This window comes from Cryptomeria japonica, chromosome 11 (genome assembly GCF_030272615.1).
Source record: "Cryptomeria japonica chromosome 11, Sugi_1.0, whole genome shotgun sequence".
Classification (NCBI taxonomy): domain Eukaryota; kingdom Viridiplantae; phylum Streptophyta; class Pinopsida; order Cupressales; family Cupressaceae; genus Cryptomeria; species Cryptomeria japonica.
Window position 1 is genome coordinate 3,565,921 of NC_081415.1, and position 14,879 is coordinate 3,580,799.

Sequence of the window (14,879 nt, forward strand, 5' to 3'; positions counted from 1 at the left end):
TTTTGATCAGTGAAATTGTCGGACAAAGGTTGAATCAAGAGGGTTTCAAAAATTAGGGTTTTGACATTTAACCACTTAATTTTCAAAATTAAAGCACAAATATGATTTGATAATTTGTTATAGAAGGGCAGATCTGAAGCAAGGATTAACAATTAAATATTTCACAAGTTCAATTACTAAAAGAAATTTTAGGGTTTTTATGCAATCACCTCTAAAATTTTGCAAAAGATCAAACATGGAAATGTAATCAAGGAATCCAATTTTCAGATCTAAGCATGAATAATTAGAAAGGATGTTCACTTCGGGTTCACCAAAATGTAAAGCGGAAAATCGCGATCGAACTCTAATTGCTCTCCCCTCTTCCAACTCCGAGGAGAGGGAAGGGAGGTCGCTAGGGTTGATGGTTTTCACTTAGGAGAGAGACTTTACATTCAAAAGAGGGGTTGAAACCCACAAGATCCAATCCCACACAAATGCAAGATTGGATGCTAAATGCGTTTCAAGGGTTAAGACAGCAAGGCTACCCTCTTTTGTAAAGAATGTTGATAGAATGAATTAAGCTAGGAATGCATAGAAAGTGACAAAGATTCACTTATAAACTGAGATAGGGATATAGGATGAAGCTGCGGACCTGGAATTAGCAGTAGAATGTCGATATGGCGTTGTCCTACAAATTTGAGCGAAAGTTGCCGGGACGATGGCGCCCGAGCGCCACGGTCCTTCGAAAAATCCGCGAAACGAAGGGGGATCTGTTCGTCTCTGCACAAGGATTCCAGATCTTCAATTTCAGCCGCATACCTGCAACCGACACACAGAAAAGCGAAGACGATTGGGGGGTTAGGGATTAGGGGTTTGCCTTTAGGTCAAACCCCGGTTTTGGAATTAACCAAGAAATGAGAAATGCTGTAAATGTAAATGTCTGTAATGTAAAACAAGTACTAATACCTTGTTGTAAGGATGTTTGTATCCTTATGTGCGAAGGTATAGATGTTGTTGTTTGTTGTATTGTTGTATGTTGTAGCATGTAGTAATATGTGATCTCCTCTTCAAGGGTTGAATCCTTGTCTTGAATGCAACACTTAGCCTTGAATGGAGACTTAGAAGGAATGTTTGAATGCTTGAATGCTTGAATGTTTGAATGCTTGAGTATAGTTTCCACGCCTTGTACGCATATCCTCTTCATGCCAAATGAGAGAGAAAAATGTAGTTTATATACTTGTCAATTAGGGCTGATAGACTGATTTTCCCGACCTTAGGCCGACCAGGAAAGTTAATTTTCCAATTTGCAAACATAAAGACCCGAAGTCCAAAGGAGACCGGGCCCAAAATAGGACCTAGGGACCAGGGCGTTGGGCGCCATGGTCCTGGGGGACCAGGGCGCTCTGGTCCCACCTCCCGGGACAGCAGGGTGCAAGGGAGGTCTAGGCCAGGGTTCTTGAAAATGCAGTTTTTGGTGCTATAAACAGGTTTCGGGGTCTCCATTCAGGTTGCGTGTTGCGTCGCCATCGTGAAGACCGAAATGCAGTCGAAATTGCAAGTGTCACAATTTTAGGACGCTACATATGCCTCCCTCTTATTGGTATATGGTTGGCTTTTTTTCTTTCTAACATAAATCAATTGAAAGAGCAACAATTTTATGTCTTTTCTCATCTTTTGCACTCCATTTGCATAGCAGTCCATACTGGGACTTCTCATTTTCCATACTATACCTTCTGGACAATGATTTTATTTTATATTCAATTCTCTTTATGTAATTAGTTGCAGGTTTTGTGTTGGGAAGTTGGTTGTACAAAAAAAGGTTCATTTTTGCTCCTTGGCTGCCCTGTCAAGGGTTTTGGCCTCCAAAATGCATCAACTTGTCTAAATCTAGATTTGGGCTCCCATGGGTGGACTTAGACAAGTTTTATTGCACATGTATAGTGTAAATATTCCATATTTTGGCCAGGGTTGTGAAAAGGAAGTTCTCTTGAGCATATGCTAGGCAAGTTGGAGATGGATTTGGCTAGCAATGTGAATAAGACCAAACTTGTTTGTGCTCAAAGACCAACTTGAGTGAGAAAACTTGAGGCAGAGGTCTGCACTAGTATTCTTGGAGTTGTATATGTATTTAGAGCTCCAAACAGTGTGTATTTCATCTTGCAAAAGTGTCAAGTTGTGGCTGGCAGCAAGTATCCAGTTTTGGAGAATTTAATGTCTTTTTGAATCCAAAGTTGATTGATGAACATATCCATGCTTGGGAATCCTGTAGTAGGTGCTAAAAAAATTTCTTGGAGGTTTTTACATGTTTTGGTGAAGTCTTCCATGAAGTTTTAACCTTCAAAGTGCAGAAAAATAGTGAATTTGACAGTGATAGTGCATTTAATAGTCATTTTATTGTTGTATGGCAAGTGTGATGTAATGTCATGCAGGGAAAAGTTGGAGAATTGTTCTAAATGATGTTGCAAAGGTTCTTCAAGAGTTTTTAAGCTTGGTTTGATTTGTAAGAGAGACTTCCTATGTTGCTTGAGCAAAACCCTCTCAAAACCATCCTTTCTTGCCTAAAAATGTGGACAGTCATTAAACCACCTTCTCAGGAGCTAAGACCTCAAAAATATTTGAGTTTGGACCTTGTATATATCTTCCAAATCAGATTTTAGGGTGTTTATGACCATCGTTGCAATATATAAGCAAATTTCACTCCAATTAGGCCTCCACGAGCTAGTAGCCTTTTAGCCCTGTTTTCACTAAAAGTTGAACCCGATTGCCCCAAGGGTGTATGAACCTTCCAAACTTGGGAAAAATAGTTGAAAGACACACAATGGACCTATTTCAATCAATTTTGATAGTTAAGACATAATTTTGGGGTGTGGACCTATGGTTGAGGATTTGAACAACATTGAGGAATATAAGCTTGAGCAAGGGAGTATAACACGCAATGGGGTGGTTGTTTGAGAAGAGGTGTGGGTGTTGAAGGCTGTTGTTGCAAACACTAATTGAAAACAAAAGAAAAAGAATATCCTTCGGGTCCACTTGATAGATTAACCAATTTAGGCCTTTTGAGCAACTTCTCACTCAATCTCCCTATCATAGTGGTATCAGAGCCTGAGTAAGATTCAGGTGAAAAGAGGAAACAAATTGATTTAGGATCAATAGAATCCTTAGAAGCAAACATGGTGACTATTGCTGAGTTAGCCAAGAAGGTTGAAGACCAAGAAGAAGAAAATAGAGCACTTAGAGAGAGGTTGGAACAACTAGCAACAAAACTAGTTGAAGTTGAAGTTAAGACCAAAGAAGTCCATGATAAGGTTGGAGATAAGGGCAAAATGGTGGCAATAGAAGATGAGGTTCCCATACCTGACTCTGTTCTTGAGCAAGAACCATTCTTGAAGGCTTTGAGAGCTATGGGTGGTAAAAACATAGATAGAGTGGCTCTTTTTGATGGGAAGATGGATCCTAATTCTCTCATAGAATGGATTGAAGGCCTAGAAAACCATTTTGAATGTGATGGAATAACTGAAGCACAAAAGGTTAAAGTAGCAAAATCAAGGTTGAGAGGGGCAGCCTTAACTTGGTGGAAGTTCATCCAAGAGGAAAGGGTGAAAGAAGGTAAGCAACCAATAGCTACCTGGAAAGCAATGCTAACCAAAATTAGAGAAACCTATCTTCCTAAAGACTATGAAATCCAACTACATAGAAAAAGACAAAACTTGAGACAAAAAGACTTAGATGTCAATAGCTACACTAAGGAATTTCAAAAACTTTTCATGAGATCCAAGGTAGTAGAGGATGAGAGTATAAATGTAGCAAGGTATTTGAATGGACTGAGATGGAACATACAAGAAGAGATGGGTTTGTTATGTCCACAAATAGTTCACAAGTGTTATCAACTAGCACTCAAAGTGGAAGAGAAGAATAAGAAAAAGCAAGAACAAAGCAACAAAGGCATAGGTAGGGGTAGAGATGGTAGAGGCCATAGAGGAATTTTTGGTGGAAGAGGAGATCAAAGGTCCCAAGGAGAATCCAAACTTGTTGAGAAAAGTGGGGATTCATATAGCAAGAGCAGCTATAGAGGAAGGGGATATAGAAACCCAGGTAGAGGTAGATCTAGTGGACTAGGAAGAGGGTCCTACTTCTCCACCATGAAATGCTACAACTGTCAGAAGTTGGGGCACCCTGCCTACAGATGTCCAGAGAAACCCACTTCATCACAAGGAGGTGAAAGAAAAGTGAATTATGTGCAAGAAAGTGCAGCAAGCAGCAAAGCTCATGAAGTGAGCTTAACATCAGAATAAGGTGAGAGTTTGATGATGAGAAGAGTCTTGATAAAGGAGCCAATCAAGGAGGAACCTATTCAAAGAAGGTCATTGTTTAGAATTAAGTGCAAGATCATGGGAAAGGTATGCAAGGTGGTTATTGATTCAGGATCCACAGATAACATAGTTTCAGAAGAAGCGGTGAGGAAACTCAAACTAGAAAGAATACCTCACACACATCCCTATAGAGTCACATGGTTGAATAGGGAGCAGCATGTTCTTGTCAATGAACAAACATGAGTAGAATTCACTCTAGGATGGTATCAATATATGATCTTATGCGATATTCTTCCAATGGATGCTTTCCATATACTTCTTGGTAGACCTTGGCAATTTGATAGGAAAGCCATACACAATGGTGAAAAGAACTCCTACTCATTTCAAGAAGATGGTGTTACATACAAAATTCAATCTATAAATGGAGAGAAAGAGGGGAGTAGTTCAAAGAATTAGAATGTTTTAATAGTGAATGAGAAAGAGTTTATTAACACACTTGAAGAGGGTAAAGGAGTGGGATTGGCACTCATAGTGACACCCAAGGAAGAAAAGAAGGAGAAGAAGGTTGAAATACCACAAGTGCAACAAATACTTGATAACTTTAAAGAAATTATAAGGGATGCAACACCTGCAACCTTACCACCTCCTAGAGCCATTAGCCATCAGATAGACTTCATACCAAGAGCCTCTTTACCAAACAAAGCAGCCTATAAGATGACACCTGGACAGAACAAAGAAGTGGCAAGAAAAGTGCAAGAACTCCTAGATCAAAATTTGATAAGAAAAAGTATAAGTCCTTGTGTAGTACCTGCCGTTTTAGTACCTAAGAAAGGAGGTACATGGAGATTATGCATAGATTCAAGAGCCATTAATAGAATCACTATCAGGTATAGATTTCCTATTCCAAGGATTGAGGATTTGATGGATTGTTTGGGATGTGCAAAGTATTTCACAAAAAATGACCTCAAGAGTGGTTATCACCAAATCAGGATAAAAGAAGGTGATGAATGGAAAACAGCCTTCAAAACAAATGAGGGTCTTTATGAGTGGCTAGTTATGCCATTTGGTCTTTCTAATGCCCCAAGTACATTCATGAGACTCATGAATGAAGTGTTGCATGATTTCATTAGTAAATTTGTAGTGGTGTACTTAGATGACATACTAATATTCAGTAAAGCTAAAGAAGAGCATTTGAAGCATCTTGAAATTGTTTTGAACAAATTATATGATGAACAACTGATGATCAATTTGGAAAAGTGTGATTTTATGAAACAAGAATTGGTTTATCTTGGCTTTGTGATCTCAGGTGGAGATTTTAAAATAGATAAAACCAAGGTGGAAGCCATCACAAATTGGCCTACACCCAAATCAGCAAGTGATGTTCGAAGTTTTCATGGCTTAGCATAGTTCTAGAGGAAGCTCATCAGAGGGTTTAGTGAAATTTGTGCACCAATGCTTGATACTATAAAAGGTGGAGCTCGGGTCAAGTTTCAATAGACAGATGCAGCAAATAAGGGGTTTGAACTTTTGAAAACCAAGGTTTCTTCTCAACCAGTGTTTATACTTCCTAGTTTTGATAAGTTATTTACTATTGAATGTGATGCTAGTAATATTGCAGTAGGTGCAGTGTTGAGTCAGGATAATAGACCTATAACTTTCTTTAGTGAAAAGTTGAATGATGCTAAAAAGAAGTACTCTTCCTATGATATGGAACTCTATGCTTTAGTTCAAGCACTTAGAAAGTGGAGACATTATTTTCTTTCAAAGGAGTTTTTTGTTTATACAGATATTCAAGCTTTGAGTTTCTTGAATTCACAAGATAAGTTAAATCATAGACATGTTAAATGGGTTGAGTACTTACAATCATACACTTTTACTCTTAAGCACAAGAAAGGACAATGCAATAAAGTAGCAGATGCTTTGAGTAGAAGGCTTCTAATAGTGCAAGAAGTACAGGTTCAGAGTATTGGCATAGAATGCTTCAAAGGAATGTATCCCAATGATGAAGATTTTGCAGCCATCTATAAGGTTTGCCAAGCATTTGATAATTCTTTTCATAGTGAATATGCTGATTATACTTTGCAAAATGGTTTGTTGTTTAAAGGTGGGCAGCTATGTGTTCCTAAAAGCTCAATGGGGGAGAATCTGATTCAAGAAAATCACAATGGGTGTTTGAGTGGACATTTTGGTCTCAACAAGACATTGGAGTTGGTGCAACGTTTTTATTATTGGCCTAAAATGCAGCGAGATGTCAGAAGGTATGTGGAGCAATGTATGGTTTGTCAGAAGGCAAAAGGTACTACTTCTAATGCTAGTCTTTATCAGCCTCTTCCAATTCCTACAAGGCCTTGGGAATGTGTTAGCATGGATTTTGTGGTAGGCTTACCTAAGACTAAAGCTGATTTTGATAGCATTTTTTTAATTGTGGATAGATTTAGTAAAATGGCACACTTTATTCCTTGCAAGACTACACATGATCCTAGTCATATAGCCTATTTGTTTTTCAAGGAAGTGATTAGAATCCATGGTTTACCTTCTAGCATTGTTTCTGATAGAGATGTTAAGTTTCTTGGCCATTTTTGGAAGACATTGTGGAAAAGATTGGGTACTAATCTTTCTTTTGGTTCAACTTATCACCCACAGACTGATGGCCAAACTGAGGTGGTCAATAGGACTCTTGGAAACCTCTTAATGAGTTTGACAAAGGAATATGGCCAAAGTTGGGATCAACTCATCCATCAGGCAGAATTTGCATATAATGATAGTGTTAACAGGTCAACTGGTAAGAGTCCCTTTGAAATTGTTTATGGTATGCACCCAAGGGGTGTCATGGAGTTAAGGGATCTTTGTAACATGCATTAAAAGAGTGGTACAACATATGACATGGCTCAATCAATGAAGGAAGTTCATGAGCAAGTGAGAAAGACTCTTCAGGATACCTCACAGAAAGTGAAAGCTAGAGTGGATGCATCAAAGAGGGATGTTCAATTTTCAGTTGGGGACTTTGTGATGGTGCATTTGAACAAGTATATATTGCAAAAGGGAGTTCCCAATAAGCTCCAAATGAGGTGGATAGGTCCTTGCAAGATATTGGCTAAGTATGGTTCTAATGCATATAAAATTGATTTGCCTACTAATCTTTCTTTGTCTCCTATTTTCAATGTTTCAGATTTGGTGGCATTCAAAGGTCAGATTCCTAAGGAGGATGATAGAGTTTCAGATGTTCACAAGTCACTTTCAGACCTTTCTTTGCCTCCTCCATCCATTCCTCAAGCGGAAAAGGTGGTGGACTCAAGAGTTTACAAGAGGACTCGCCATTAAGTGTACATGGAGCATCTCATCAAGTGGAAAGATAAACCGCTTTCAGAAGCCACTTGGGTACATGAGTCTGAGTTCTCTAAGTCTATAATTCCTTCTTCTTTTCTGCCTCACAGAGTCACATGACTTCTTTGTTTTTGGGGGAGTATGGTGCAGGAGCACCTAGTCATGTTTCACTCTCCTTTTTAGTATTTTCATGCTTAAGTGTTTGTGAGTCTTGTAATAGGTTTTGAATGTGGTTATAAGTTGTGTTTAATAATTTCATCAGTTTTTTATCTCATTGTGTGCTTGAGAGATCAAGTTTTGCTTCTTAAAGTTTGAGTTGTCAGTTTTGTGCTCCTAGGCCAAATAAGGCTAAAAAGTGGAAAATCACCTTAGAGGCTTAGCCATGCTTTGGAAAGTATTGAAACATGTTTAGAAAGAATTTTTAATCATTCCTAGGTTATTTTGAAAGTTATTTGAGTTAGGTTGCTCAAATTGCCACTTGGAGCAACAAAAAATGTCATTTTTGCTTGTAAAAGTTGTCATTTTGGACACTTTTTGTAAAAAGAAGATAAAAATGCCTTATGTCCATATAAGACTTGATAAATACCTCCAAATTATATATATATTTCTCCCTCTTCTTGGTATAGGGTTGGATTTTTTACTTTCTAACATAAATCAATTGAAAGAGCAGCAATTTTATGTCTTTTCTCATGTTTTACACTCCATTTGTATAGCAGTCCGTACTGGGAATTCTCATTTTCCATATTGTACCTTTTGGACAGTCATTTTATTGTATATTAAATTCTCTTTATGTAATTATTTTTTAGGTTTTGTGTTGGGAAGTTGGTTGTACAAAAAAAGGTTCATTTTTTCTCCTTGGCTGCCCTGTCAAGGGTTTTGGCCTCCAAAATGCATCAACTTATCTAAATCCAAGTTTAGGCTCCCATGGGTGGCCATAGACAAGTTTTATTGCACATTTATAGTGTAAATATTCCATATTTTGGCCAGGCTTGTGCAAAGGAAGTGCTCTTGAGCATATGCTAGGCAAGTTGGAGATGATTTTGGCTAGCAATGTGAATAAGACCAAACTTGTTTGTGCTCAAAGACCAATTTGAGTGAGAAAACTTGAGGCAGAGGTCTACACTAGTATTCTTGGAGTTGTGGATGTATTTAGAGCTCCAAACAGTGTGTATTTCATCTTGCAAATGTGTCAAGTTGTGGCTGGCAGCAAGTACCCAGTTTTGGGGAATTTAATGTCTTTTTGAATCCAAAGTTGATTGATGAACATATCCATGCTTGGGAATCTTGTAACAGGTGATAAAAATGTTTCTTGGAGGTTTTTACATTTTTTGGTGAAGTTTTCCATTAAGTTCTAACCTTCAAAGTGCAGAAAAAAATGAATTTGATAGTGGCAATGCATTTAACAGTCATTTTATTGTTGTATGGCAAGTGTTTGATGTAATGTCATGCAGGGCAGAGTTGGATAATTGTTCTAAATTATATGTCATATTTTCTTCAAGATTTTGGAAGCTTGGTTTGAGGTGTAAGAGAGACTTCCTATGTTGCTTGAGCAAAACCCTCTCAAAACCCTCCTTTCTTGCCTAAAAATGTGGACAGTCATTAAACCACCTTCTCAGGAGCTAATACCTCAAAAATATTTGAGTTTGGACATTGTAGATATCTTCCAAATCAGGTTCTATGGTTTTTATGACTATTTTTGCACTATATAAGCAAATTTCACTCCAGTTAGGCCTCCATGAGCTAGTAGCCTTTTAGCCATGTTTTCACTAAAAGTTGAACCCGATTGCCCCAAGGGTGTATGAACATTCCAAACTTGGTAAAAATAGTTGGAAGACACACAATGGACCTATTTCAATCAATTTTGATAGTTAAGACATAATTTTGGGGTGTGGACCTATGGTGGAGGATTTGAGCAACATTGAGGAATATAAGCATGAGCAAGGGAGTATAACACACAATGGGGTGGTTGTGTGAGAAGAGGTGTGGGTTTTGAAGGTTTTTGTTGCAAACACTAATTTAAAACAAAAGAAAAAGAATATCCTTTGGTTCCACTTGATAGATTAAACCAATTTAGGCCTATTGAGAAACTTCTCACTCAATCTCCTTATCATCTTCCTTGGTGTGGAAGTCTATAATCATGCATCAAATCATTTTCTTCATTGAGTGGTATTTTTTAATAATTAAAACCCTTCTATATTGTGAATTTTCTTATCCATGATGAGGATCTCTTTCCTTCTCCTAGAAGATTGTTTCTTTTATAAATGATTAATCTTTGATGTCCTTGCCTCTATGCTTGGGGGGAAAGGGTGATATTTAAATCTTCTCTAATTTTACAATGATTCACCTTTTCTTTGTTGAGTTGTATTTTTTATTTGATTCCTTGTATAGAATATGAATATTCCTTGTTTAGGACCTATTCTAAGTTTTTCGAAATCTTCCATGAACAATCTCTCCTTAGTGAAAGTGTTCTATCCTTCACTACAAATCCTCTTTTCCTTAACATTGGAGAAGGTGTGTACTCTTCTCTTCCTTCTCTTCCTTTTAAAGATGATATCTTTATCAAAGATCCCCTTTATTCTCAAAGGTGGATGTCTTTGGATAATGATCTCTTCTTCCTATTCACAATTCAAAAGGTAATTCTTTTCCAAACCCTAATTCTTCATTTTTAACTCAATCTTTCATCTTGTGTTAGAGAGATAAAATTCTCACACTCTTGCTTGTGTTGGAATTGTGGTTTAGTTCTCTTTCTTACCAAATGATTCTCCATTAGATTTGATCTTCTATCAAACCTTGTTGTGAGCATTTGTCATCAATTTTCTTTCACAATTCGATGTGGTAAACATGATACCCTGTTTCAACTCACTAATTAGCAAGCTGAAATAGGGGAGCATATAACTACCCACAAATTTCATCACTTACTTAGTAAGAATTTAGGTGATTTTGTGATTTTATCTAATAAAGTAGTTTTGTAGGGTACGATTCCTAATTGTGTACTGTAGATACTGCTGGGGACTTCTCTGACACCTTATGGATTATCCTTTTTCATGAAATGTTTAATTCTTTGTACTTTCACTTGCATATGCACTTAGTGTCATATGAACGCTAAAGTGGGGGCTAAATGTAGCATCGTAAATTGTACACCCTTAATTAGGTGGTACAATTCCATGCTTAGGTTAGCACCTACCTTAGTGTGTTTGCATTTTGCATTTCAAATTCTCTTTAAGAATTTAATTAATTAATTTAATAAAATCTAAAGTCTTCTTTCGTCACTCTACACATCATAAAATTGGGCCCTTTACTCTAAGTGTGCCCCTTTTTATTTTATTCTTTCAATTAATTATTTCATCAAAAGCCCTAATTATGTCCTATTTCAACCTTCAAGGCCTGATTTTGCACACCTAAACACCTTGGATCTTCACATCCTTCTGGAATTGACATTATAATCATGATATCTTGCTTCGCTAAAAATTTGGGAAAAAGTTGGTCAGACTGGGATGATGTCTCCTGGTCCCTACTTTTTCTCCCTAAATTTTAGGAGTGTGTTTTGGTGGTATTTTTATCTTTAAATGCAGATGATTGCGTAATTATATTGATTGTAGGTCAGCCTATGATCAAAAACAAAGTTGGGGTTTCATACATATAGCCTTTTCTTTCCTCATTTGAAGGATCCATCTAGCAATTCTGAAGGAGCCTTTTATGAAGTGAAAGTGTAGGTTTACGTGAATTCTTCAATCAGAAAATCAAACATCTATCAGGTATACATCAATCATTTTCTTCGTCAAATTGATCTTTGAAGACATTGAAGAACAGTAGGAGATCACCGACTATTGATTGACTTGTACCTCTACCTTAGGGTTTGCTATGTTTCATGTTATTTTCATGTCTTGTATGAGCTTCGTAACAATCGTTTTTCATATTTACATTCATGCTTTAGATCCATTATTGCATTTGTGATTTCAAGCACTTATATGGATTTAGGGTTTACTCTCAAGCATAATATAGAACTCTAGATTTACTTTCTTGTTCATTTTAGGATCTCGCACACACACAAGATTTTTGGAAAGACATTTTTAGTACATTATCGGCTATCTGTGGAGGTGGAAATCACCAAAACAAGGGTTTGACTAAGGCAAAACACTATATAGCCACCTAGACACCATTTTTAAAGATGTAGATGCAGGTATAGGGATCTGACGGACGCATGTCATTTGGAGCTGACATAGCACATAGGTACAAACCTAGGCTTAGAGGTAGATCTTAGTTTTATGAGACCAGGGCATGTTGCACTAGTCCAAGACCAGGGCATGGAACCTTGGTCCTTTGTGTTTTGCAAACTTTTGTGCTTGTTCGATAGTACAAATTATCAAACAACAATTTCCAAAAGTACAACTCTTTGTGGTATTAGGGACCAGGGCGTGGCATCCTAAAACTGCTCAGTCAACCTCAAATTTTAATGATAGGTGCACCTCTGGGTTCCTTTTACTCCATCTCTCATTTTTAGATAAGAAGGTTTCAGTATTTTCAATCTATTTTTGCATCTTTTCTCTTCTACTTGCATAGTTGATCATTACATTGCATCTCCTCTTCATAGCAGCAAAGGAATAGAAACCTTAAAGATATTCCTCTCTCTCTCTCTCTCTCTCTCTCTCTCTCTCTCTCTCTCTCTCTCTCTCTCTCTCTCTCTCTCTCTCTCTCTCTCTCTCTCTCTCTCTCTCTCTCTCTCTCTCTCTCATTGTCTCTCTCTCTCTCTTGTGCAAGAAGAAGTCAAAGTGAATAATCTCATTAGGCTCTTTCATATTCCAATGTGTGTATGAGAGTGGGATTATGTCTTAATTTACTTGATTCCATTTTCATCCTACACACCTCTTTGTCTATTTTTTGAGTTGACATTGACTATACAAAGTATCAGTAGGTTTGACAATCCTTAGTAAATCTCTCATAGATTTATTAGTGAAAATAATTATCATTTGTAAAGTTGACATGTCCCATCCTTCTATGCCATAACTAATATTCATTGCTTTGATTTAAAAAACATCTATTTCCATTTCTTTCCTTTATATAATAAACATAATTTTCACTTGTCCTAATGCCTTCTACTACCAAATTTATAGTTTTTTCTTTTATGATTACACATATGGTATTTCTAAAGATAACTTTAAATAACCTTTATTACACATTCGACTAACAGTCAATAAACTATCTCAAACCTTCAACATAAAAAAATATCATTAATCTTCTATGTATACCATTAATCGAGATACTTCCTATTCCACAAATAGGTGTAACCTCCTCTCATGTGAATTTCACTGATCTACCATCATACTTTCTAAGATTAATAAACTTGTCTTTGTCACCTATCATGTGATTTTAACATCTGAAGTTGATGATCCAGGCTTTTGGTTCCACTTAGCATGAAGTGCAGTCTTCTTATCTTTACTCTTTCCTTTCGGTCTTTCAAATATATCATTATTGTTGTCTTCTATAGCCAAAAATAAATATTCTTTATTTGAGTTTTCACTCTCTTCATCCATTGATGAATGTGTCTCCATAGAACATAGTCTTTTCTTTCCTCTATCATTTCTCTTCCTCTTAAAATCATGTTTTCTATATATGCTCTTCTTCTCATCATCATCAAATTTCTTGTAATCTTCTTTATATATACACTTAAAATCATAATGACCAATTCTACCACAATTAAAGCATTTCAAGCGTAACTTACGTTTGTATTTTTTGGTACCTCTCTTCAATCTTACAAAATTTGCTTCAATCTCTTCTAAACTATCATTTTCTTTCTTTTCATCTTATGCTATCCTTGAGACATTAAATATAGCTACCCTTTTTTCTCCTTTTACTCCTTCCATCTTTGAAGTCTCAAAGATGGGTAGTGTTATAATAAAATAGTCAATTGAATACTTATCCAAATCATGGACTTCTTCTATAGCACAATTCTTAGGTTTGTAGGATCTAGGTAGAGTTAACAAAATCTTCCTTATAACATCTCCTTCATCAAGATATCTATCAATGACTCTAATAACATCTGCTAGATTCTTCACCCTATGTAGGTAGTTCTCAACATTTTCATCTTCAACTATTCTTAGATTCTCATACTTTTGTTTCAGATTCATCCACCTAGCTTGCTTTTTCTTCAAATACCCTTCATAGGTTTGACATAGTCTATTCCAAATCTCTTTAGTTTCTTTCAACCCCTTAACCATTCCAAATATTGCATCACTCAAGCAATTGAAAAATAACGTTCTATCTTTTGCATTAGTTTCATGATTCTTAACTTCATCCAGGTCTGAGATCCATTTTGTGGAGGTTTATAACCGGACTTGATAATGTCCTGAATTCCATTTTGCAAAGTCTCCAAATAAGATTCCATCCTATCCTTCTAGTAAGGAAAATTTGTTCCATTGAATGATATAGCCTTAATATGTAGTTCCTATGACATTCCAAACATACCTCATGCAGTTAAGCTTTCCAAAGAGGAATCTTGATCTGATACCAATTATTGTACCCAAGTTGAGACTGAGAGGGTGGGAGTCAATTCGAAACTTCAAATCTTGCTTCCCTTTTTCTCTTCTTAGTCAAATTTCGTTGAAATTAATTTAATGATTTTGATAAAAATGAAAGAACTATAGCAAACAATAAATAAAAATGAAAATGTGAGGGTTATTATGATGGGAACTTGGAACTCTAAGAAAGATTAGAGTGATGGAGTGGACAAGTGAAATAAGTAGGATTTTTGGTGTTTGTTGATGTAAAATGTTGATAGGATCAAAATGACTACTTTGAAACAAGGCAATGATATAGATATAAATGATTTTAAGTGTGTTAGGTGGTTGCATTGTTTGATTTTACACAATTTTCTACAATGGATGGATATTTCTAATGACCAAGGGGTGATATACTTTTAAACATGTCCTAAGCACAAAATTTGAATCTTTTAGTAGGGGAATTGATATATAATGACTATTTTGAATTGAGTTGGTTTAAGAGAATAATTAATTCAAGTATTTGAAAAGGTGGATGAAAACCACATTTATAACCTTGGATTGAGACAAAGCTACACTTACAGATTTAAATTGAATAGAAGAAATAATATTCTAAGATAAAAAGGTGTTTTAAAATTCTATAAACATTAATCATTTATATTGATTTATAGAAACTTAAAATACTTATTACTAATTATTATATAATTAAAAGGATAAAATAATTATATTTATTACAAATATACTTATAAAAGTATAAAAAAAGAATTAATCT